The sequence below is a fragment of the Coturnix japonica genome, chromosome 2 (assembly GCF_054131305.1).
Source record: "Coturnix japonica strain WE chromosome 2, WE-NBRP24, whole genome shotgun sequence".
Taxonomy (NCBI): domain Eukaryota; kingdom Metazoa; phylum Chordata; class Aves; order Galliformes; family Phasianidae; genus Coturnix; species Coturnix japonica.
The window spans coordinates 96,229,397-96,252,123 of NC_140664.1; the positions used below are offsets into that span (position 1 = coordinate 96,229,397).

A 22,727-nucleotide genomic window follows, 5' to 3' on the forward strand; every position below is an offset into this window, starting at 1 on the left:
GTTTTCTCTATTACATGGTTTGGTGTGAAATGTCGTGTGAATGAAGTCATGCTTAGCTATCAATAACTGAAAACTGTTGGGAGCCACCAGTGTTGCATATGTAAAGGTTTCAGAATATGACCATGAAACAGAAAGGTGAAATCATGTTATGATTTTCAAGTAATGCTGTATTTGCTAATCAGTAATTCTAATTTGTCTTAGTTTTCTATTGTTCCTTCCTACATATTGCTCATTTTGTTCATATAAGTTCAAAGCATGTTTCAAACTGAAAGCTGTCACTTTTTTGCACTTATACGCTAAGGAGGATTCAAACTTTAGTGTGTTATTGTTAGACACTGCTAATCTGCCTTCTGTTGTATCTGTTTGCTCCTCTGTCATGTTCAAATTCAGTTAAATTGCATTTAGCCTTCCACTTGGTTTTATATTCATGATATTTCCAGATTTTTTAAATATATATTTCCCTCCCACTGAGAATAATGTCTAGGATTGTTTTTAAAACAGTTTAAATTCTGTTCATCGTAAATGACTCTTTATTTTTCTGTACTTCGTAATAGTCATCTCTTTATGTGATTTCTCTGCTTTTTTTCCTGGAAATACTGAGAACTCCTAATGTTATTTTATCAGTGTAGGTGGCATTTCAAAAAGACAGAAAAAAATGAGAAGTGTTCTGTAAGTTAATGAAACAGATTAAAATATATATAAAATGGAAGATAAAATATTGCCTCATGGTCCTATCACCATCTATACTGAATTTACAGATCTAAAAATACACAAAAAAATAAAACTAAATTTCCTTTGTAAGTGGACAAAATGCTACTTTTTTGAATGACCTGATTAACATTCCTAAGATTTCTTGCTGTTCTGTATTTTGTATAGTGAAATCTACTTTAAAATCTATGGCTCATCGGAATCCATTTTACCTAAATTGAAATAATTTAGCACTTACTAATATCGATTTTCCCAAAAATATAATACTAGGAAAAACTGTCTGGAAGAAAAGCTGCTCATGAATAACAAGCCTTCTCCAAGTAGTATGTCTCTTTCTGCAGAGAAAGCAGGACAGAAGTCTAGAATTTTACCCATAAGCTAATCTAGAAGTTTGCTGAAGAACTGCTGCTGTCTCACTATGGTGTCTGCAAACTAGGATCTGCATTAGTAGTCACTTCCTATAAGAATTAATTGGATAGGTAGATGAGATAGTTACAGAGGAGCATAGAAGGATTAAGCAGAGGAAAGAAATTAGGTATCTGGTGAACTTTCAAACTTTAGCCAAAAAAAAAAAAACAAACCTGAGCACCTGTGTTTGGTGGCTGTGGTTACAGGCCGTGGAGACTTCAAGGTGTAATTGTGTTGTTTGACTTCTCAGGCTTCTGAAGAAAGGCAAGAGCAGAGACTTCCAGCCCTCATCACATTTTCAAGAGGTGGTGGAGCAGCAAGAAATTATTACTTTTTCTCCAAGGATGAGCTTGAAAGCATAAAATTTACCAGATACTAGGAATGCTGAAGTTCGGAGCTCTAACAATATCTAGTAATTTAATCCTTGGAGGACCCCTGTACCCACATAGAGTGTAGTAATGTAGAAAGACAGATGGAATACAAGAGATGTGAGACAGAAGGCAGTCAAGAATGTGGGAAAAGGCATAGAGAGAAGAATGTGAAAGCAGGCAAAATAACATTAAGAGATGTTATTGTTTAAATGCTGAACTTTTTCACAACATCTCTTTGTAGTGCTTCTTTGTTTCTTATTTTCACCAAACTAGGCTGCATACCTTAAAAGCTATGAACTGTTGATGTGAAAGTGCTAGTAAAACAAAATCTGTATTTAATCTGCCTTAGTGCATTTTAGTTTCTTAGTTCATTTTTTTTTTTCCTTTACATAATCTTACGAGTTCCTGTTCTCAAAAGCCCAAATCATCTCCCCAAAATAGTTCCAGTGAGTTTAATAGAAAGAAAATATGGAGATAATCCTCTTAGTGGAGGCACAAATGTGTCTGAGATTGTCCATCATATCACTCAGTTCCAGATTCTTGCTTGGTTGCTAGGATAATCTTAGGGACAGCTTACTTCAAGTTTTCCTGAGTTTGTGAAGAAGAATATCTTTCCCTTTTCTGTCTGGTAATTATGGTTTTCTATAATTCAATACATTAAGATCTTCATAGGCAGCCTATAAAAGTGGTTTCTTCTAGTACTTCAGGATGCTATCCATATCTATGAGAAATTAAATATTTGCTAGTTTGTTTTTAAGCGACAGAAATCATTGCAGGAATTTAAAATGACAAAAATTGTTATAAACAAGCTTAGAATCTGTAAATAAGACATTTGGGCTTATAAAATACAAGTTATCATTTGCTGGAATTTTTGGTAGTGCAAAGGTATTTCTGTCCTTTTATGGAATTATCATCCATGCTAAGAAACTTTTTTTTTTTTTCTTATGGCAGTAGTATTTTAACCAATAATTTTCACTTTTTATTCTGTTTCCCATTATCCATTTTTGTTAGCTTCCAAAAACAGAACAAACAAACAAACAAAAAGAGGCTACAGCATCACCTGGTAAAGAATTACAGCCACAAGCAGTGCTGTTTAAAGGGAATTCATTGTTTTATCTGTGTTATTTTGCACTGAAGTCAGACTCAGCTATCCTGGCCCCAGGATTTCCATGAGCTGACAACATCCTTGTTAAACTTCATGTGTATTGAACAAAATGAAATCAAACTTAAGTTTATGTTTTATTTTAAGAGTAGTGCTCACCACTCTTATCTTTAATCCTGTTGCTGTGCATATGAGACAGACTGGTATTTCCAATATCAGATAAAGCAATGGAATGAACAGTACTGAGTTTGCAAACCTCTAATGTATGTGGCTGAGAGATTCCATTTCATTGAATTTGTTAATGTATACAATATAACAGTCATCACTTTATCTGAAAATAAGACAAATCTGAACTCAAATAAAATTGCTTTTAGCTTATACTGAAGAAATGATCCAAAACAATGCTTGTTGTGATAGACATTAGACTTGTATATTACTAATATGACTGCGTCATCATATTTCCTTTTTAGATTTTGCCATGCTTTGATGTTTGGGGGATTTAAAATGTTTTCATTTGTTTGTTTTTGTTATTTTTTATAATATGAGAATACAAGGATTAAATAAGATTGTGAACAGTTGTGTAACTATTTAACTTGCAAGCATTTCCCCTCCCTCCAACCCCAATATTTTGATTGGAGTTCTAATTATCTTCCATTAATCAGACAATTGCAGGTTATTTTCAAATTAAAATCAGTAGTGCAGTGATAAATTTTAAAATTTGTGCACATACATTGATAATATAATATTGCCTAATTCAGAGAAGAGGATAAGTTCACTTCAGTAAAAGAAATGTTTTTAAAACAGTGTATTAATATTCAAGGTTTGGGTTGCTCAGAGGTTACGGTTAAATCCATGGAATGCCTTTTGGAATGATGAACCTTCCTGGAAGAGTGTGTAAAGTTAACAGAATCCATTCCCTTTGAAAGCTAATCTGGAGTCAAGAAGAAAATGCATCTCTTAAACTGCTTTAAGTTAAGCATGTGCTGTACTGGTGCTGTACTGTTCCTTAAGCCAAAGTTACTTAGTGACTTCTAAAAATTCTGAACACTGATAAAATATTAGACTTCTCATAGTTCTCTGGGTTTTTGGCAAATATTCAGAAGTCAAATATTCAAATATTCAGAAGTTCAAATATTCAGAAGAAGAAATTATGGGAAAGTCTCAGGTTTACAACATAGCAGGGTGAAATCTGAGAGACAGAATCTTATCCTATGTTTGTCTCGATTTTTAGAAAACATTCTGTGAACTCAGCTAAAGAAAAAAGGCATTTTAAGGTGAGAAGTATCCTACAGTGTTAAATTGAATGTCTTGGCTGAATGAGAGTGTGCTTTTGAGAGATGTGACTCAATGCATTTAATGGCATTCTTCATTCCTACCATTTTTCTTAAGAATTTTTTGTCAGTGGCATATTCTGAGCTTCTCTCTCTCTCTCTCTCTCTTTTTTTTTTTTTTTCCCCTCAGTGATGGGCACTAGACTAATGTTTTTTATAATAATTACTTTCTAATCACTTTCATATCTTGTAATAGTGTTCCAAATTGTGTCTGATGAAATCATCCTAGTTGCAGATCAGCAGGATAGTTTGAGCAACTCACCTGTGTCAAAACACTTAGAAATGCAGGAACCACTATCTGAGTTTCCTGTTTCCAAATCTCATGGCTTAGCTCTACAGCATCTTCAGGACGTCTTCTGTAAAGCTGCTTCCAGATAGGCAGTCCCCAGACACTTCCCAGAATTTGTTGTTCTCTCACCTTCTCAGGGACTGAGGTGAGGCTGACCTATATGTAGTTCCCGTGTCTTCTTTTTTCTGCTTTTTGGAAACAGGGACTTTTATAATCTTCCAGTACTCAAGCACCTCTCCCAGTTGTAGTGGTCATCCAGAAAGTGGTAGAACAGGATACATGGTAAGCTTCCTTGATTTTCCTGTTTTTTTCATAGATTCCAGCTGTTTTAGGAACCCAAGATATGGGCGATGTTTTCAGATTCACTCCCTTCTAAAACTCCTTCATTCGTAATATTATAGCTGAAGCTTGTAACATTTTAATATCAATTTAAGCTTTGCATTTTTAAGATGTTTTATGGCCTGTTGACCGCTAGAATTTGTATACAATCTTGCAACCAGTTCCTCATCCACTGAACAGTCCACCCATTAAGTCCATGTCTTTCCTATTTGGAGAGAATGATGTTATGGGGAACCATGCCAAGACCTTACTGGAGTCCAGATAGATGACATCAATGTCTCTTCCCTTGTCCACTGACAAAAATCAGTCCAGATCAAACAAGCTACTTGGACATTATGTTAGTATTCCCTGGTTGAATTAGTGCATGAACATTTCTAGCACACATGTTTCTAAACTACACCTGCAGTCAATACAGTTTAAGAGGACTTGAGACAACTCTTTCTGTAAATGTCAAAAAGTAAATTATATACTTGTTGAAACAAATAGAGGAAAGCTGTAAATAGGAATTAAATTCATTAGAAATGTTTTGGCACTGTCTTTCATCTTAGTTTCCAGATATTTCTGCAATGCTTTGACACTAGATAATCTTTGAAGTTGGCTGATAAAGATAGTTCAGTAAGAAAGTTTAGACTCCCCAGATCCAAGAACTGCAAAGTTTATTTGTTCTTCTTTCTTACATGATTCGTGGAGTGATGTTTGTATCTCTTTTGGATGCATTCACAATGTCAGAATCAGAGATGACAAAAACATAGGACAAGGATCTGGGAAAGTTATCCAAGAGATGATACTGAGATTCCTGTGTATTTTAAATCCAGCTCTTTTAGTGCCTGATTTAGTGGTTGGCAACACTTCTATGGCAGGGTATTTGGAACTAGATGATCTTTGAAGTTCCTTCCAGCCCAAGATGTTCTATGATTCTGTATATTCAGGAGTCATCTAAACCAGATTGCTGTGGGTGCTGGAGGCCAGTCCTTTCTCTAGCAGCCCTGCTTCTGCAGATGATAAAATTTTCAACTTATCTTCTTTTTCAAGAACTCACCAAGGATGTGTAAGTTATGTATTCTGTTCCCTTCTGAGTCTTCTCAGAGTAATTCACACCACATCAGCCAGCCACAAGGACTGATTCCCAATCAGTAAAGCCTCAGAGTCTGCATTGTTTTTTTGTCAGTAACTCCAAATACTTTTCCTACTGCAATAAATGGGAGCACAGCCCATTCCAGAAGAGTACAGTGTGGGTGGAAAACAAGATACTCTGAAACAAATCCACAACAAGAAATGCTTGTATTTGCTCTGTATTGCTCTGAGGGAGTGGGTGGGTTGTGAATTCCTGTACTTCACTCTTCAAATAACACATATACTAGAGGGAGAAGGATTAGGTAGCATTATATCTCTATAAATAAATGAGTACATTTCACTCATTTCGCTTTCAAATTTTTTTTTTTTTTTTTTTTTTTTTTAAGGTGGATGTTCAGCTGGCAGTTGTTGAGAGTGATGAAAATGAGCAGATATTGGTTTTCCTCTAGTCACAGTTAGTAACATCTCTCAAGCAGGAGTTTCTTTACTGTGACTTTGTTTATAGCAGGTAGACACAGTGAAAATTTGATCTGATGCATTTTGCATCCCTAAATAGAGGTCTAGAGAAGATAAAATTACACCACGAGAGACAAGAAGATATGGTGTTAGTTGGTTCTGCTAGACAGGGCAAATCTCCCTTAACAGTTCTTTGTGACTGAGTACAACTTGATCACAGACAGAAAAAACACCAGACAGAAAAACAGGTGTCAGCACTAGGGGAAACTGTTGTGTCATCTCAGATGCATATCCCAGGATGCAGTCTCCCTTCCTAAAAAGTAAATAAAAAGCATATAGGAAAATATCATGCTTAAATTATATGTGTGGGAAAGAGGAAGCTCTACAGTTATCAGGAGAGGTGCCTTGCATGGTGATTGCTTAAACCATGGCTTTCAATTGAATCAAGGTTTCTTCTATAAAACATACCTGCTGTTGAATTTGGAACTCTTCTCATCCACAGTTGCACAGAGCAAAATAAGTCTCGTCTGTAGTCCTAAAGAAGGAAGTGGTAATGTTTTTACCAGATCTAACTTGGCCAAATTTTCTCCTTTAATTTGTGCTTAATTTTGAATCTTGTCACGACTTCAATGTGAAAATTTCCATTCTTTGATTCTTCTGCCTGCTGCTACAATTGGACAATCAACTGTACTCTTAATTTACCAACGGTGATCTTTGATATGAGGTATTAAATATTTTTTTAAAGGGAGAGATTGCAGAATCCAGCTGCAGAGACTTTATCAATGAAAAGTGTATTGTCATTTCCTCCAAGCCATTTTTATAGAAACATTCTGCCTGCTGGCATTGCCCAGTTTCATCAAGAAGAAGCCTGTGTCTTTTCAAGACATAGGCTCTAGGACTGTAAAAGAACAATATGCATTACTATCAAATTCACTAATACAGAGATGGAATATAGAAAAGTCTATTTCAAAATGTATAGAACAAATTGTAAATATCTGCTTTTTTAAAATAGCATTTGCCATTCAGTCCTGACAGTCATAGTAAAAATTCACAAGTGTTCAGAGACCCCTAGGCTAGCAGAGATCCAAATTCCTTAGGTAGTGTATTGCTTGCAAAGTTCCCAGCTCTGATATTGTTCTTTGGCTATACTGGAAAATTGTACTCCTTGCAGTTCAGGAGACTTCAGGGCTGCCTGCAACACACTGAAATGGTATACCCTGCAGAAGAAGAGGAATGAATATATGATTTATTGTTTGATTATGATACACTGCAGTATAGTGTGTAGCCTTCAGCTCGTCTTTTGCTTTCCACTCGTTTTCCTCACTTCAGCTTTATTTGTTTAATTTGAGCCCATGATGTTCTGATGGACGAGCAAACTAATTTGCCTACAGCTTAGTAAAATCTCATTTTCTTTTTTTTTAAAATCATTTTTATTTTTTTGCTTCTGTCAGGTCTAATGATTGCAAAAGTGTTTGCTCTTGTACTGGCGGAACAGACAAGTGCTCTGCATTACCCTTGTCAGCCTTCTACAATTTGTCCTGAGGCCTGTCCTTAAAGCAGCTTTGCTTCGCTTGTCCAGTATGCTGAAATGAAAAACCACATTATTTGCTCTCTAGATTTCTGTAATGGATTCTATCACTCATAGTTTCACTAATGTTTTCTTTTGTATGAATATTAAGTTCTTTAATACAAATACTTGTCTAGGATAAAACCCAAAAGTTTGTCAACACCCTTTCAACTGGAAACTTGTTTTCAACATTTCTTTTCTCTTTGGAATTACTTTTCCTTTGTGAAGTTCTACAGCTACAATACTAAAGAAATCCCCGCAGACCCAACTGCCTTGTTTAGCATCAACATTGTGTCCTTTAAATATTTTGCCTAACTTGCACTGGTGTTTTTTTGTGTGTTTGTTTATTTGGTTTTCCATAGTAAATATTTCCCATCAATTTCTTGAATTACAAGTGATTGAGGGTTTTTTTCCTCAGGTAAGATTCCTGTATATTGTTGACTCAAAACTTTAGGCAAATTTTAACAGCAAAACTGCATAAAGATTGATTCTGGGTAGATTTGTTAAAACAGATTTTTTTTTCCCATCATTTGGAGAAGACTGGATGTAGATTTGTCTCTCTTAAATATTCACTGTTCTAAAAGTGTGTGAACTATATAATTATGTGCTTCATCCTTAGTGATGAGCTGAGATCCTGCAAGCAGAATTCTCTCCCAGAGGCCAGAATGTGCACCCTTTGCTAGCAGAAATTGCTGTTCACGATTAGTTTTGTGTAGTATTGGCCACATAAACAGTAGTGTCTAGTCTGAGCTGATCATTTAGGTTCCCATTATAGCCAGTAAATGCCTAAGGTGAGGGGTCTCAATAGGAAAAAAATAAAAATAAAAAATGGTATCTTGAAGATTCCTTTCCATGGACTAGTTTTAAATTAAGAACCATATGGATCTCCCTCCCAGATTAAGACCCTCTGTTAAGAGATAGAGTAGTAGAGGTTTTTTTTTTTTATTTTTTATTTTTTTAGAGGTTTAACAAATGCACAGGCTGCAGGATGATGAGAAAAAAGAAGGCTTTGGAAACTCTGAGCTGGAGCTGTTTCTTACCTTGGCAATTTCTGGGCTTTTTTCACAGAGGCCACTTCTGCAGTTTTTTAGAATTGGCTAGTTCTAGTCTTAGGAGATGACTACAAAGGGACTCTAGGCACTTTTTAAGTGTATATCTTGAAGAGTATATGTTTTAGTAAGTGGGCACAAATTGTCTTTGGTCCATGTTGCAATCCGGACAGATGCCGGTGAGTTCAAGTATGCCTGACAAGCTGTGAGTAGGGCTAAGGAGACCACTGAATAGTTGTATCCAAAGTGAGATGTGCACATCCCATGGGATGTGCAAGACATTCTATTGGGAGGTGGAAAGAAAATATTTGAACTTCCATTTACAGTTAATTTTCACTAAAATAAATAAATAAATAAATAAATAAATAAGATGCTAAGCTTTGCTAGTATTCAACATATTGTGCCCTTACTTTGCTGCTATGTAAGGCAGTTACATATAGTTCACATAGTACACTTAGGAAAGTCATGCAGGGTTTGACAGTGGCACCCTCAGCTCGTTTGTGTGTTTTGCAACAGGTTGCAGTTTAGTTCTTTTCTGCATCTTGTTCTGGTTCTATATGCTCATGTTCCTGCTGGCTGTGTAAAAGAATTGGCAAAGTCTATTTGTCCTCATCTGAAAAATATCTTAGAAATGCCCTCAGTCCAGAAAATCCAACACAGTGCTTTACATCTGTCATATATGTGGGGCTATTGCTGCCACTTTACTTTCCTTCAGTGGTCTCTAGTAATAAATTGAAAATGAATTAACCTTTCTTGTCAGAGCCCTGACATAAGCAACTATGTTTGTGCACCATGAATTTTACAGAGGCTAATAGTAAGGGCTCAACCTTTTACATTAGCCAAGCACCCATTCTATCCAGCATAGCTTCTGGGTTGTTCAGCTTCTGCATATTGCCATTTTGACTGAGATAAATAGCATAAGTAAATAGCTCCACTCAGTTACTGTTAGTGTAGGCTCCTTTCCCACCACAACACAGACTGTGTGAATACACTTAAATGTCACTTCCTGTGAAAAGCAGACAATCTATTAACCTTTATTATATAAAAATTTGGGGAAAAGATAGGAAACTAAGAGTAGCACAATGTTGTGAGATATTCTCACTTTCTTGGTATTTCTTCTCTTTCAGGATAAACATAGGAGAAATGCAGATGGTGACCTAGGGAATTGCTGAGGGTGTGTGTTGGGGGGAAGTTCCTCTCCTTTCCTTTCTCTATTATACCTTTTTAGATCAAAGTGTCAGTAATGACTTTTCTGTCCCCTTAATTTGATGTGCTCATATAGAATCCGATTCCATGTCAGTGGATTGATATTCCTATAAATTAGTGATGTGTGGTCAGTAGGAGTGAAATGTCTGTAGTAGAAATGTCATGGCGATTTCCTGTCATATCATCTATACGTCTGATATTTTGGAATGCCATTATTTGTATGGAAATGAGCTTCTCCAGACATTATTCAACGAAGTCTCTGAGCTCTAAAATTAATAAATAGGTAAAGCATTACAGAACTCTTCTGGCTGCAGCTTCAAAAATTCTAAATTTAAATGTCTACAAAGCTTTGATGTTTAAAAAAAAAAAAAAAAAAAAAAAAAAGGTAAGAAAAAAAAAAGAACCTTTCCTAAACAATCCACATGCCTTGCTCGTGACTCCCAGTACATGATCATTGTATCAGATGAGGTTTAGACTGGACATAAGAAAGAACTTTTTCTCTCAGAGAGCGGTCAGGTACTGGAATGGCCTGCCCAGAGAGGTTGTGGAGTCACCATCCCTGGCAGTGTTCAGGAAGTGTCTGGATAGGGAGCTAGGAGATATGGTTTAGTGGTTTGCTGTAGCAATGGTAAAGGGAGGATGTTTGGACTAGATGATCTTGTAGGTCCTTTCCAATGTTGTGATTCTGTGATTCTATGATTGCTTCTTCTTGGCAGGGCTGTGTTTGTTTTGATGGGCTAATGGGTTTCTTTTCTATTCTTCTTGGTCTCATTCATGTGTAAATGAGAAATGTGCATCCTGAGTTAGTGCAGAATGTATACTGTTGATGAGTTAGAATAGACACTGGAAGACTGAAGTTGTAGTGCATTTTGGTAGATATCTGACAACATTTTATATGGCTAGTTTTAGGTTACCATAATGCAACCATATCTGCATCAGTTTACATGCAACTAACGGGGAAGATGATATTTTCATTATCCTCTTAATTTTAATTATTGTAGTTGTTGGAATGATTTTTTAAGAACTTTAAATGTTCTTGATATATGAAGATAGGAAAATGATGAGGCAATATTATATTACGGATGTTTTTGTTATACTTACTGTGCTGACTAGATGGAAGAGCTGGATGATTTCAAAAGGATTTTGTCTGACTCCATTCTAGTATGCTCCTTTGAAGTTTTTCTCAATTGTTCATGTCATTGAAATAGGCTGGCAGTTAACTTCAGAACAGAAATTACAGATATATATATTTTATGCATACATATATATATTTCTAGGTGAACCAAAAACATGTAATAAATGATCTGAAATTTATCTCAAGCAAACAGAAAAGTTATTTCTAAGAGGATTACTAAATTCTCATTGAGATAAATCCATAAACCTTAATGATGTCATGTGTATTCTCTCCTTCCTATTTTCAGAGAGGTAAAATGAAGCACTATATATAACTAAAAGGTACAGAACATTTTTTTTTCATGCCAGATTGTTGTTACCTCTGTGGGGATGCCAAAAGGTGAAGTCTGATTCCACGTGATCTGTGAATTCCAAGCGTAATCCTTAATGCTGAAACAGAAAGGGCTGTGAACAACACATAGCACACGTGAACAACAAGGTGATTGCCAGTTCATAACAAATACCCATAACTTCTACCACCTCAAGATACAAGTTACACTAAGACAAAGAAGGGAACTTCTTGCTTAATTATAGCATAAAACTAATCAAGTAATGCTCAGGCAGCCTTGAAGATTTTGTCCTCTGGTTTCCATATGGTATTAGGGATTTCATCTCAGACAGTCCTGATGAATTTCTTGTATTTTTGCATCATTTGCATTTAACACATTCCTTGTTTCACAAAGAAAGAAAAGGAAAGAAAACTTCTTCCATTAAAGTAATGGATAAGCTTGGCTTTACTTTCTTAAACCAAATTGCTTATATTAATATGACTCTGGGGGATTCTTCTGTAGGAAAAGAGACTGTGAAGCCAATGAAGTGAAAAGAAGCCACTGTGGTATTTTTAACTGAATTGCTGTAAAAGACCCACCAAAGTAAGGCTATTTAAGACAGTATGCTAAGATGCAACATAATACCCGCTTAGAATCCCAGAATCAGAATAATATAAAATGCTCTGTAGAATTTATTTATAAAGAACCCGATTATAATATATACCAAGAATTGTTGTGATTTGAAGAACTCAAGAAAAAAGATGCTAGAAGGAAAAAAAAATCAGAACCTTGAGATTGCCAGAGAAGAAGAGATGAGAGCAATTAATGAAAGCACTATAGTGATCAGAAAGATGTGTACAAAAGCCAGGGGAAAATTTCTTGTCAAAAAGAACTTTTCACAGGTAACTGGAGCCCATCTTTAGCTGACAGTTGAAATCTCAGTGGAGGAAGTACATGAACCAAACTGAGAACCTCAAGTGCAGAAAATTATCACCACCATATGGCATCCTTCTGAGGATTGTGAAGTAAATAAAGTGTGAAATAGCAGCCATACGACACTGTGGGAAATGTTGGTGCAAGTTTTCTTCAATATTCAAAAAACTGTTTACTAAAGCTTCTGTATTTTCTTTAAAGTTGGAGGACTAAGGGATAATCTCCAAACTCTGAAATAATGTTAAATCTTGTCATTGTCACAGACAATATGATGAAAATGGTCTAGCTGAGCTGTTATTTGTCTTGCTTTGGCTTACTTTTACTTAGATTGCAAATTGTTGTTAGCATGGCATGGATTATCTGAGCTATTAACTAGCTTGCTTATCTAAATAACTTTCCAAAAAGAATGTGACTGTGGCTTCTGTCTAAGTTGCATGAGTTTTTTGAGAGAAGTGATGGCTTTACAAAGCCTGCAGCACAGAACAGTTGTGTCTCATGTTGAATCTGGGAGAATCAGCAGTGTAACAGTTAGTGCCATTATCAGTTCTTGAGCAGCAGAGGAGGGGGGAATAAAAAAAAGAGATTGGGAGCAAAGATAGTTTCATCCATAACTTGCTTCACCAAAGGTGACAGCAATCACTGTATCTCTCCTTCTGCCATGGAGTGCCATTTAAACATTAAGTATTTTTTTTTCTGTTGCAGACTTACAGTGACATTCTCTCTCACTCCTTTAAGCATCCTTCAGCTCTGGCACTATATATAAGGGACAGGAGGAGAACCTCTTGAGCTTCCTGAAAAGCACAATTGGATTTTTTCTCAAGTGCATGACTCTTTTTGAAAATACTTTTCAGTAGTAAAGAACTGGTATGATATGGTTGGGTTTCTTTTATTAGTCTTGAAATTCTCAGCTTTATTTTTCATGTTATCCTTTTTCCTCAGGCAGTGGATGGCATTATGATGCTAATTAAATGTTAGATGTCATTAATTTTGCACATGTAATCCAATTCCACTTCATGTGCCTTTCTGACATTTTCTAGAATTGCTTCTCCTCTTTTTGGGTTGGAAACAGAACAGTAATATTGAGACATATTTTCAGAAAATGTTCACTGATAGAAAAATTCAGGTGAGGTATCCAAAAGGATTTGTAATCCACCAGAATGATCTTGGCCACTGCTCTCTTTATCCAGTGACAGCAATAGTCAAAGATGAGTGTGTAGTTTCCATATAGTACAACTCCAGCATGGTTGCTGCTTCTTTCTGCCTGGATGCCTGTTTCAGAAATTGGTGCTTCCGTTCTTTTAAGGTTTTAGTCTCTTCCTCAAACAGGTGACTGACAGCTTTCTATTGAACAAGTCAAAAAACTCTGGACTTTAATTCATGGATAAAATGGAGAAAAAAAAAATGTTGAATTTTTTTTAATACCTTAATTGATATTGATGGATGCACTGATGGCCCCCCAAAAAATGTCAGCATGACATGAGTCATGCTGGTTTCTTTTATACTAGTTAGATCGAATTCTATTTGGATCTTTATCCCTTATTTAGGAGAAATCCTACATTACAGTGTGTTTGAAGCCTGTATGAAGTGCAATAATAATGCACCATCTATTTTCCTGGCCTACTTCTTCTAGCATAGAAAACTTTATATATGACTATTCTGCCTTAAGTTGTAGAAGATTTGAAGGTGTTGAAAGTGATTGAATATCTGTAGTCCTGTTTTATTTCACCATTAGAAATAATTTTGGATCGTTTACTAGTTTTCTGCATATTTTATGCTACAAAATAGCAATACATTATTTAGAAGCCACTATGATTACTGTCTGGGTAATGAATTTACATTTACACAGAAGTACCCATAACAGCACTCTTAGAGGACAAGCTCAAGAATTAAAGTACCTTACCCCACTGAATGCCTTGCAAATCTTCCCAAAAGGGTGATGGAGATGCAGATATTTCTGTTGACAAGTACAAAATACAGTGAAACTCTTCATGATAATTCTTTTTCTCCCCCTAATGCAATTTGTGCTTAGTACTCTGTAGTTTACTACCAGCTTCTTGATATGTATTAAGCACAACCTGGTAGACAGCTTCAGTTTCTTAACAAATCTGTGTTTTTACCCAAGAATCACCTTCAAAGAAGTATAGTAGTCTTGAGTGGGACTGTGTAGTCCATTGGTAGGATCAAGTCATTGAAGACCTATTTTCATATGCAGTGTTCTCAATATTGTCTGTTCCACAACTGATTGAAAAGAATTATAAGGGGATTTATGCTTCATACAAGTAAAGCAGGACTAACTCTAACTGTACTGTACAAAGTTTTTAATTGTTCACTCTAGCATTAAGCTCTTAATACAGGGTCTTTTCAGGATTTTACTTTAGTGCATAGTGCATACTGGTAGAGTTTCCATGAATGTTAATGACATTATACTCTGGAGTAATGTTTTATCACAGCTTACTTCACTGAGTAATTAACTTCCATAATAATAATAAACAGTAGTTGTAGTTGTTTGTATTTGTACCGTTTTTTACAATACAATATAATTTAGCTTATAAGGTTTTATCAGATATTTTACAGCACGTTGTACAAAGTAGTGTAAAACTTAAAGAACAGAATATATGGGTGAGTGCTACTATGGATGAAATATAAATGATTTCTTTTCTGAGGAGCACAGGATGGGATTTACAGATTGTATTTGTACAAGTCATTTGTGTAGCGTGTCTGGGGAAGATATTTTTTTTCCTCACATTCCCCGGTTTGTGTAGCAATTCAGCTAGCTTGGAAGATATTATTTGTGTTAATTACAATATGAGGTATAGTGTGAGATCTAAAGGGAGGGATGTAGTCCCCATTGTGAGTACTTGCTACTGAAACTGGATTTCAGCCTCCTGGATTGTGGGCTTGAAAGTGAGAAGGAAAGCAATTGTTGTGTAATGTTGACAGTATCTCGGTTCTTCATGGTCTCTTAACTGTGCTAACTGCAGTGCAGATGAATGAGTACAAACTCTTGATGCCAATAATTATAACCAGATTCACACTCCTTCTTTGGAAAGAATTTGAGTTGCTGCTGATCTTCAGCAGCAGTACAGAGGGGGTACAAAAGGAGATTGTGCTTCAAAAATACGTGTAAAAATATTTTGTTTCTCTGCTTTATAAAAAGGAATAAAGTGAAGATATCTGTCACAGAGAGTGGATGCTGAAGGATTTTGACAGAATAATCAGATCAGTAGTTCTTACAAGTGTAAAAAAGAGGCATTTGGGTAAGTTAGGTTTTCTTCAGAAAGTAATCCCAGTGACAAAAGAAAGTCAATTGTTATGTTATGCTTCTTCCATTAAAAATTCCAAGAGGCTTATAAATTATTTTTTATAATGAAACATTCATATGAAAATTCAATAAATAAGAGTATAAGAAATGTGCTACTATTTTAGAGTAATTTATCTTCAGTTAGATTTCTTATAACCTTATTTCCAAATGGATTAAGCTTACAGGCTTAGGTAACATGCACTTATGAACTCTTACGAAAACAAAAAGGAAAGGTGCAACTGAATAGGCAGGTGCAGATGAGAAAAAAAGTACTTTATATGTAAATAATTCACAATGGAGCAAAAAAGGAAACTTATTTTTGAACCTCCTAATTGTTTCTCATTTCACAGTAACATTAGTTATCATCTGACTCAGTTCTTTAAAGTAGCAGAATCTGATTCAGAAGAGAAAGAAGTGAACCTCTACTTGTTTTCTAGCTGGGAAGAACTTGGGGAGGTAACATAGTTCATATGACAAAATGTTCATGATTTCTAGTTATGATTAGGATTTATACCAGCACTGTCATTTGATTCAGTGTTGTCCTGTGAAGATCTTACAGCCCTTAAGTAGTGTCTGTATTGCCCTTTTCACCTGAAAGAAAAATATAGATAGATAAACTTATGAAGTTTAGACACTGACCAAAAATATATATATTTTTTACTATGTTATACAAACCTGTTTGGAGCAGTATGTTGCAAAGGGGGAAGTCAGTTACTTCAGTAATATTTCAATGCTGTATTAAACTCTTCTCAAATCTCATCCAAGCCTGTTCTTCTACCCCCAAAAAAGCTTAATGCCCAAACACTCCAGTGTATTGCAATAAGGACAAAGATTCTCACAGTTCATGCAGAGTACAGAATTAAATTTTAGCATGATATTGCTGAACTTTCTGCATTTAGGAAGTCTGAAAAATGTGGTTTGCTATTTTGAAGGATGATTGAAATAATAATAATATCTTATTGTCTGTATTCTCACAGGTATGTTTTCTATAATCTCCCCTTTCATCAAAATGACAGTGAATTTTTAGGTAAACGTTTCTTTTTTTAATTCCCTATTGCAGGTTCTATTTATAGTTTTCAGTTGATAATAGATTGACTCCTGGATACTGAACTTTTCATAAATACTAACATAGTCCCCCAGGTTTGATGCAATTAAACCATTAGCAAATGTGATGGTATCACTCCCATCGGTAGCTCAGCACCACAACTCCACTCTCTCACTTCCCCTCATCAACAGAAAAGGGAGAAAAAGCGCAATGGAAGAAAATGTCAAGGTTTGAGATAAGGACGCCGAAATTATTCAACAATCACTATAATGGCCAAAACAGACTCAGTATAAGGCATATTATTGTAGTTTATTGCCTATTGCAAACCAAAAACACCTCCCTGACTTTCACTCTTTTCTATCCTCCTTGCCCCAAGCACTGTAGGAGAACAGGAATGAGTGCTGTGGTCAGTCCATAATGCTTCATCTCTGTTGCTTTTTCATGGTCACACTGTTCCCTTGTTCCATGTGGGGTCCCTCCCACAGGATGCCATCCTTCTCACACTGATCCCTTGTGGATTTCACAAAGCTTCTCCAGAACTTTCTCCAACACAAATCAGTACCGTGGAGTCCATCCTTCAGGAGTGGACTGACACCACAGAGGCCACTCCTGCAGCCACCCCACTGCAAATCCCTGCCACATAAGCACAGTACAGTAAGTAGCTAAAGCAACAGAGCAGATAGTAAACTTTCAAACTTGACCCACGTTATTTGAAACAACCAAATAAATGATAAATTTCCCAGCTTGATAAAGACTTCCAAACTTTTCAGAAGACTCATAGTTTGTACAAATCTCTCCTACAAGCCAAGAAGTAGATTTACAGCCTGTGTGTTCTCCCTCAGTGGATGCGTGGCTGGACTGAGAAAGGATGCAAATAACACACTCTTCTGAACTTTTCCTAATAACAGTTTCTGAAGGTAAGGGATCTTTAGGGTTTCTAAGTTTGAGTGAGTACTACAGGTAATAGAACAACATTTTAAGCAAGGTTAGATTTTGAGAACTGGGATTCAGCTGCAGATTAGCTGTCAGTGTCTATTTCTGCAAGAGCCATCTAAGCATCAGATATAGTTAACGAAAAAAAAGAGGGAGATATTTCCAAGGTGCCAGTTCATCTCACCCATTTCAGACATTTGTTTGTGGATGATGTTCCTCATTCCTTAGAAACACCCATTTTTCTTTGGCAATTTCTAGGTAACACCTTTCCTACATAATGTTGAAATAATTATCTATCACAGACTGAGAAACTGAATGCATAAGTGTTATTGTTACTTTCAATCAATGAGAATTTTACATAAGAACACTTTATTTTATATTTATACATCATAGGCCTTTTGATAATTATAACATTTTCTTAAACAATAACTATTGTTCGATTTTCTCTGTTTGAATTCCCTGTAAGTAATTCTGAGTAGTAAATATGTTTGAAATGTGTGCGTGTGTGAACAATCCTGAACAATAAGGATTTAGCTTACAGTACTTACATGCAGCTTCAGTGAACCACAAGATTATTGAAAATAGCCTTTAAAAACAAAGTATTATGAGGATTTAATGAGCGAGCTATACCTTTAAATGTCTAATGTGAAACCTAGTTTGAAATAATCAGTGGAGACACTTGAATCTAAACTATCACCACTAAATTGACAATTTATTTGGAATATCTCCTTTGCTATTTTGTGGGAAAAGGGGATAAAATTGTCATGATAAAAATGAGGTAATGTGGCAAAATGTTTACTAGCTACATATTACTGGTAAGAATATGCTTGTGCAAATAATCCCACTGAAATCAGTAATATCTGTTCACTTGAAATATAGTAAGTATGTATGTCACTGTTGTATCATACAGGAAGTCATACAGTTGAAATGTAGTGTTAGGGATCTGAAAGCCCTTTTCTGCACCTGACCACTAACCCAGGACTCTCACAACTCCGTCTCCCCACAGTGGCCCAGGGCTGTCAGTCCCTGCCCCATTTATGCTATAGGAGTGCTCATGTTTGTCTCCATCACATTTGTGCCTGACACATACACACAGATTAATTTTCAAGCTTGTCCTCAGACCTGTCTTCTCAGTATGGAACTGCCCAGCTAACACCAACTGTATACAACCCAGATTTCTCTCCCCAGACCCAATCCTGTCTCTGACTTGTGGATTGCTTCCAGTATTACGGTGGACTCTGAATTTGTCTGATGGTCTAGACTCATAGTAGAAAGTGATGGCTATCCCCAAACCTGTCCTACTCCTCTCACTATGGCACTGAGAGACATAGCTCTGGCAGGGGAGTCCATTAGTGCAGTTGCTGTGTAATGGCACTTGCTTTCCTCTTTTTTAGGGAGCAGCCTACCCATATGGTTTCCAACATTTGTTTTCTTTCCTTAAACATAAACCCACACTTCCTGATACAGGCCATAGTAACGTTATAGTTTGGTCTCATCTAGACTCATTGCATTTGCAGCCCATTTAGTCATTCTGTCTACTCTCTCAATTTTCTAGAGATGAAAGAAATTCATTTCTTCCTTTTCAGTGTGAATTCTTGGCTCCTCAAAACCCCTGTATTTCTTCCTTCACAGGTGCAGGGTCAGGGACTTTGTTGTTTGCCTCTCAAACATCACTGAATTTGATACAGCAGCTATGAGGTAGGCAAGTATTGCTACCATCCACATTGCAGAAAAGAAATACAGCCAAAGTTGGTAGCAAACTTTAAAACCTTATTTAGGTCATGAGCTGTACCATGTGGAACAACTCTGGCAGACTGAGGAATAGAAACAAGTTCCCTTGTGTCTCATCCATTGCTTCAAGCTCAAGGGCCATCTTTTTTTCCTCCAACTGTGTTCCTTACCTGCATTTAAAAAATGGTGGGTTTTTTTTTTTTGGGTGTTTTTTTTTTTTGAGCTTGTTTCTGTGTAAGAGTATTCCTTAAAATTTTTGAAGATGATTATGCCTATTACAAATGTAGTAGAGTGAAATACAAATTCATCCAGCTTTGCATCAAGAACAGTATATTTGCAGTCTATTTTTACAGTGAGTGAGGGACTAGGGTCTGCTGGCAGCTTTTTTTTTTTTTTGACTAGCAGGTTTGATATTCCCTTCTTTGGGAAAATGTAATATTGTTTTCTTTAAAAAGTATAAAGTTATAAACAGACGAAGAGGTACAGCCTTCATTAAATTGTTAACAATGGACAGAAGTAACGTGGAACTATCATACTTCTGTTTTTTAAGTCAGTGTAAGGTTTAATTACAAATGTCAGATCCCCACCAGAATTTAATGCATAGCTTTATACAACAGTTTCCTCCAGATACAGTTACACCATACCACTCAATACTTAAGTAGAAATGTGTTTATTCATTTATTTGTTTATTTAATATTTCTTTTGCTACAAGTTGGTAGAATTAAACAATTACTGCTGAGCTCTCAAACTGCTTATACTGCTGATTGTGCACATTCCAGGACCAGAATCATCTGCTTAAGAAAAGTGCATAGCATTTTGAATTCTCAGTTTCGCAATTGTAGTCCAAAATTGCAGCATTTTCTAAAAGGATTAGTAGCCGCAGAATTGGCACCAGGCTTTTTGAATTCAAATGGCAGACTCATACTCAAATCAGTAGAATCCACAGTTAGATTATTTGGAAGGATTAAAGAACTTCTTTAAGAAAACAAGCTCTTGTAGTGTGTCAACTGATATTTGGAATATTTAGGAAGTAAAGAACGTGAACATAATAAGTAGAAAGCAAAAATACCCTGAGATGAAAGCACTAGATTAGATTTGTCAGATGAGTGGTCACAGTATTGAAAGAGGGAAAAATAAAATTAAAAAAAAAAAAATAAAATAAAAATAAAAAAAGCATTAAGTTCTCTAGAAAAACAGTTATTAATCTGTTTCAGAAAGACAGTTTTACTTTGTATCAAGCATGATGTATGGTACTTACAACTGTATGGTAAGAACTTTTCTCCTATAAAGAAAGGTTGAGGGAATTGGGCTTCTTTAGCTTGGAGGTTTCAGGGAAACCTCATTGTGACCTTCCAGTACTTGATGGGAGCTTATAATCAGGAGGGTGTGTGACATTTTGCATAGTCAGATAGTGACAGGACAAAAAGAATGGCTTTAAACTAAAAAAAATATGCTGGAAGTTGGGCACAAATTCTTTACTCAGAGGATGGTGAGGCCCTGGCACAGGCTGCCCAGAGAACCTGTGGGTGTCCAATCCCTAGGGGTGTTCAAGGCCAGATTGGATTGGGCCCTGGGCAGCCTGAGCTGGTGGGGAGCAACCCTGCCCCTTGGCAGAGAATTGGGACTGGTGAACTTTAATGTCCCTTGCAACCCAAGCCTGTTCTGTGATTCTGTGATAAGGAGCAGCCAATAGGATCACTGAAATGAAAACATCACTCATTTAACAGTATTCTAGGAGAAAAACTATTTATTTCAGTCTGTGAGTACTCTTTCACAGGATGTGCTTGAAAACTAACTATAACATCACAAAATGATGAAGGATATAGTTCAAATCTCGATGGTCACATTCTGACTGTTACTTCTGTAAAACTGATTGTTAATAAAGTATTCTCTGTATGTCCACTTCTGTTCCTCATGAAAAAAACTGACAATTATATAACAACATGGCTCAGTAATTTGGAAGCATGGCTAAAAGTGTTATGATGAAACTGTGGCTGGGAAAGAAGTAATAGAATCAATCATACAACCATTTGAGTTGGAAGGAGATCTCACAGGTCATCTTATCCAGCTCTCCTTCAGTGAACAGGGATACCTACAGCTAGATGAGGTTGCTCAGAGCAGGCTGATTTTGAGTGTCTCCAAGGATGGGGCTTCCGCCACAATTTCAGGCAACCTATTTCTCACCACCCTATTTGTATGAATTTTTTTTTTTCCATGTATACAGTCTAAGTCTCCCCTCTTTTAGTTCAAAACCATAAAGAGAATAAAAACAGTCATTCTATTAATGTTATTTAGGAAGTACTTCATTTGTCATCCAAGAAACTCAGCGCAACCATCTTAAAAGGAAATTTTCAGCAAATATGAAATGTCCTCCTTTTAACCAACATCTGTACCATGATCTAATAGTAAATCATGAAAAATAGTTACATTGTTCTTTCTCAATTGTACAAAAGCATAAAATAAGCCCAACAGAACCGCTTACATGCATAGACTTGTGAAGTAGTGATAAATTATAAAGAAAAGCAGAAGGATTGTCAAGAGATGAGTCTGTAAAGCTCCCAGTTGAGATGAGATGTCTCACCTGTCAAAAATCATGTCCCATTACACCCTCTGGATTTTACTGTATCCTGAGTTTGACAGGCTTTCAGCAGAGGAAATGCAACAAAACTTGGGTCTTGTTTTCGGATGGCCAAAGTGTCTTCTCACAGTATAAATTTTACATTCATCTATATTCTAATTGAGAAGTTAAGTTGCTACTGCTGAAGTACAGATACCATTTCCTTTTTTTTTTTTTTTTTTTTTTTTTTCTTGTCCATGGAAATATTTTTGTTTTCTGATTGTTCAGTGTAAATGTGCTTATCTTTCAAAGGAGGTTAAGGAAATGGACTGTTAAGAGATTGATTTAAAAGATATAATTCTACAGATCCATACAGAGGGTTACTGGGAAGTATCAGCATACAAGTTATAGAATTCTGTGTTTTCCAATACAATGTCATTTATCTCCTCCAAGCATTGTATTTCCTGTGTTTTTATGTGATACTTGTTCTTTATTTCTCCTACACTCTGATTTGCTTTTCCTGTTTCTGATATTATTACAAACAAAAAAGACGATCAGTGAAACAAATATGGTGATAATTTTATTAAATTAATACCAGAGCACCTCTTTCTTCACTTCAGTCTGTAACCATATTATCTCCAGCTAAAATTATGTTTGCTCATGTATTAGGAATAGTAATGTGAAGCTCTGTCTTTGGAGTCATCTGGATAGAAGAAAATCATCAGTTATTAAGATAGAAAACTTTGAAGCAGTTAAATGAAAAAAAAAAAAAAAAAAAAGGAAAAAAGAGAAGAAAATAAGAGAAGCCCACAAAATCTGTAACCATATTGTTTTGCGTTTTCTGGCTTCTTTGTGCTCTTAGGAAGCTCAGAGAGGACAAAGACT

The 22,727-nt window shown here is 35.9% G+C and overlaps 1 protein-coding gene across 2 annotated transcripts in view; it reads left to right on the forward strand.

Moving 5' to 3' along the window:
• GABBR2 (gamma-aminobutyric acid type B receptor subunit 2) overlaps window positions 1-22,727 on the forward strand; it is a 438,554-nt gene that overhangs the window by 190,119 nt on the left and 225,708 nt on the right. The window lies entirely within an intron of this gene.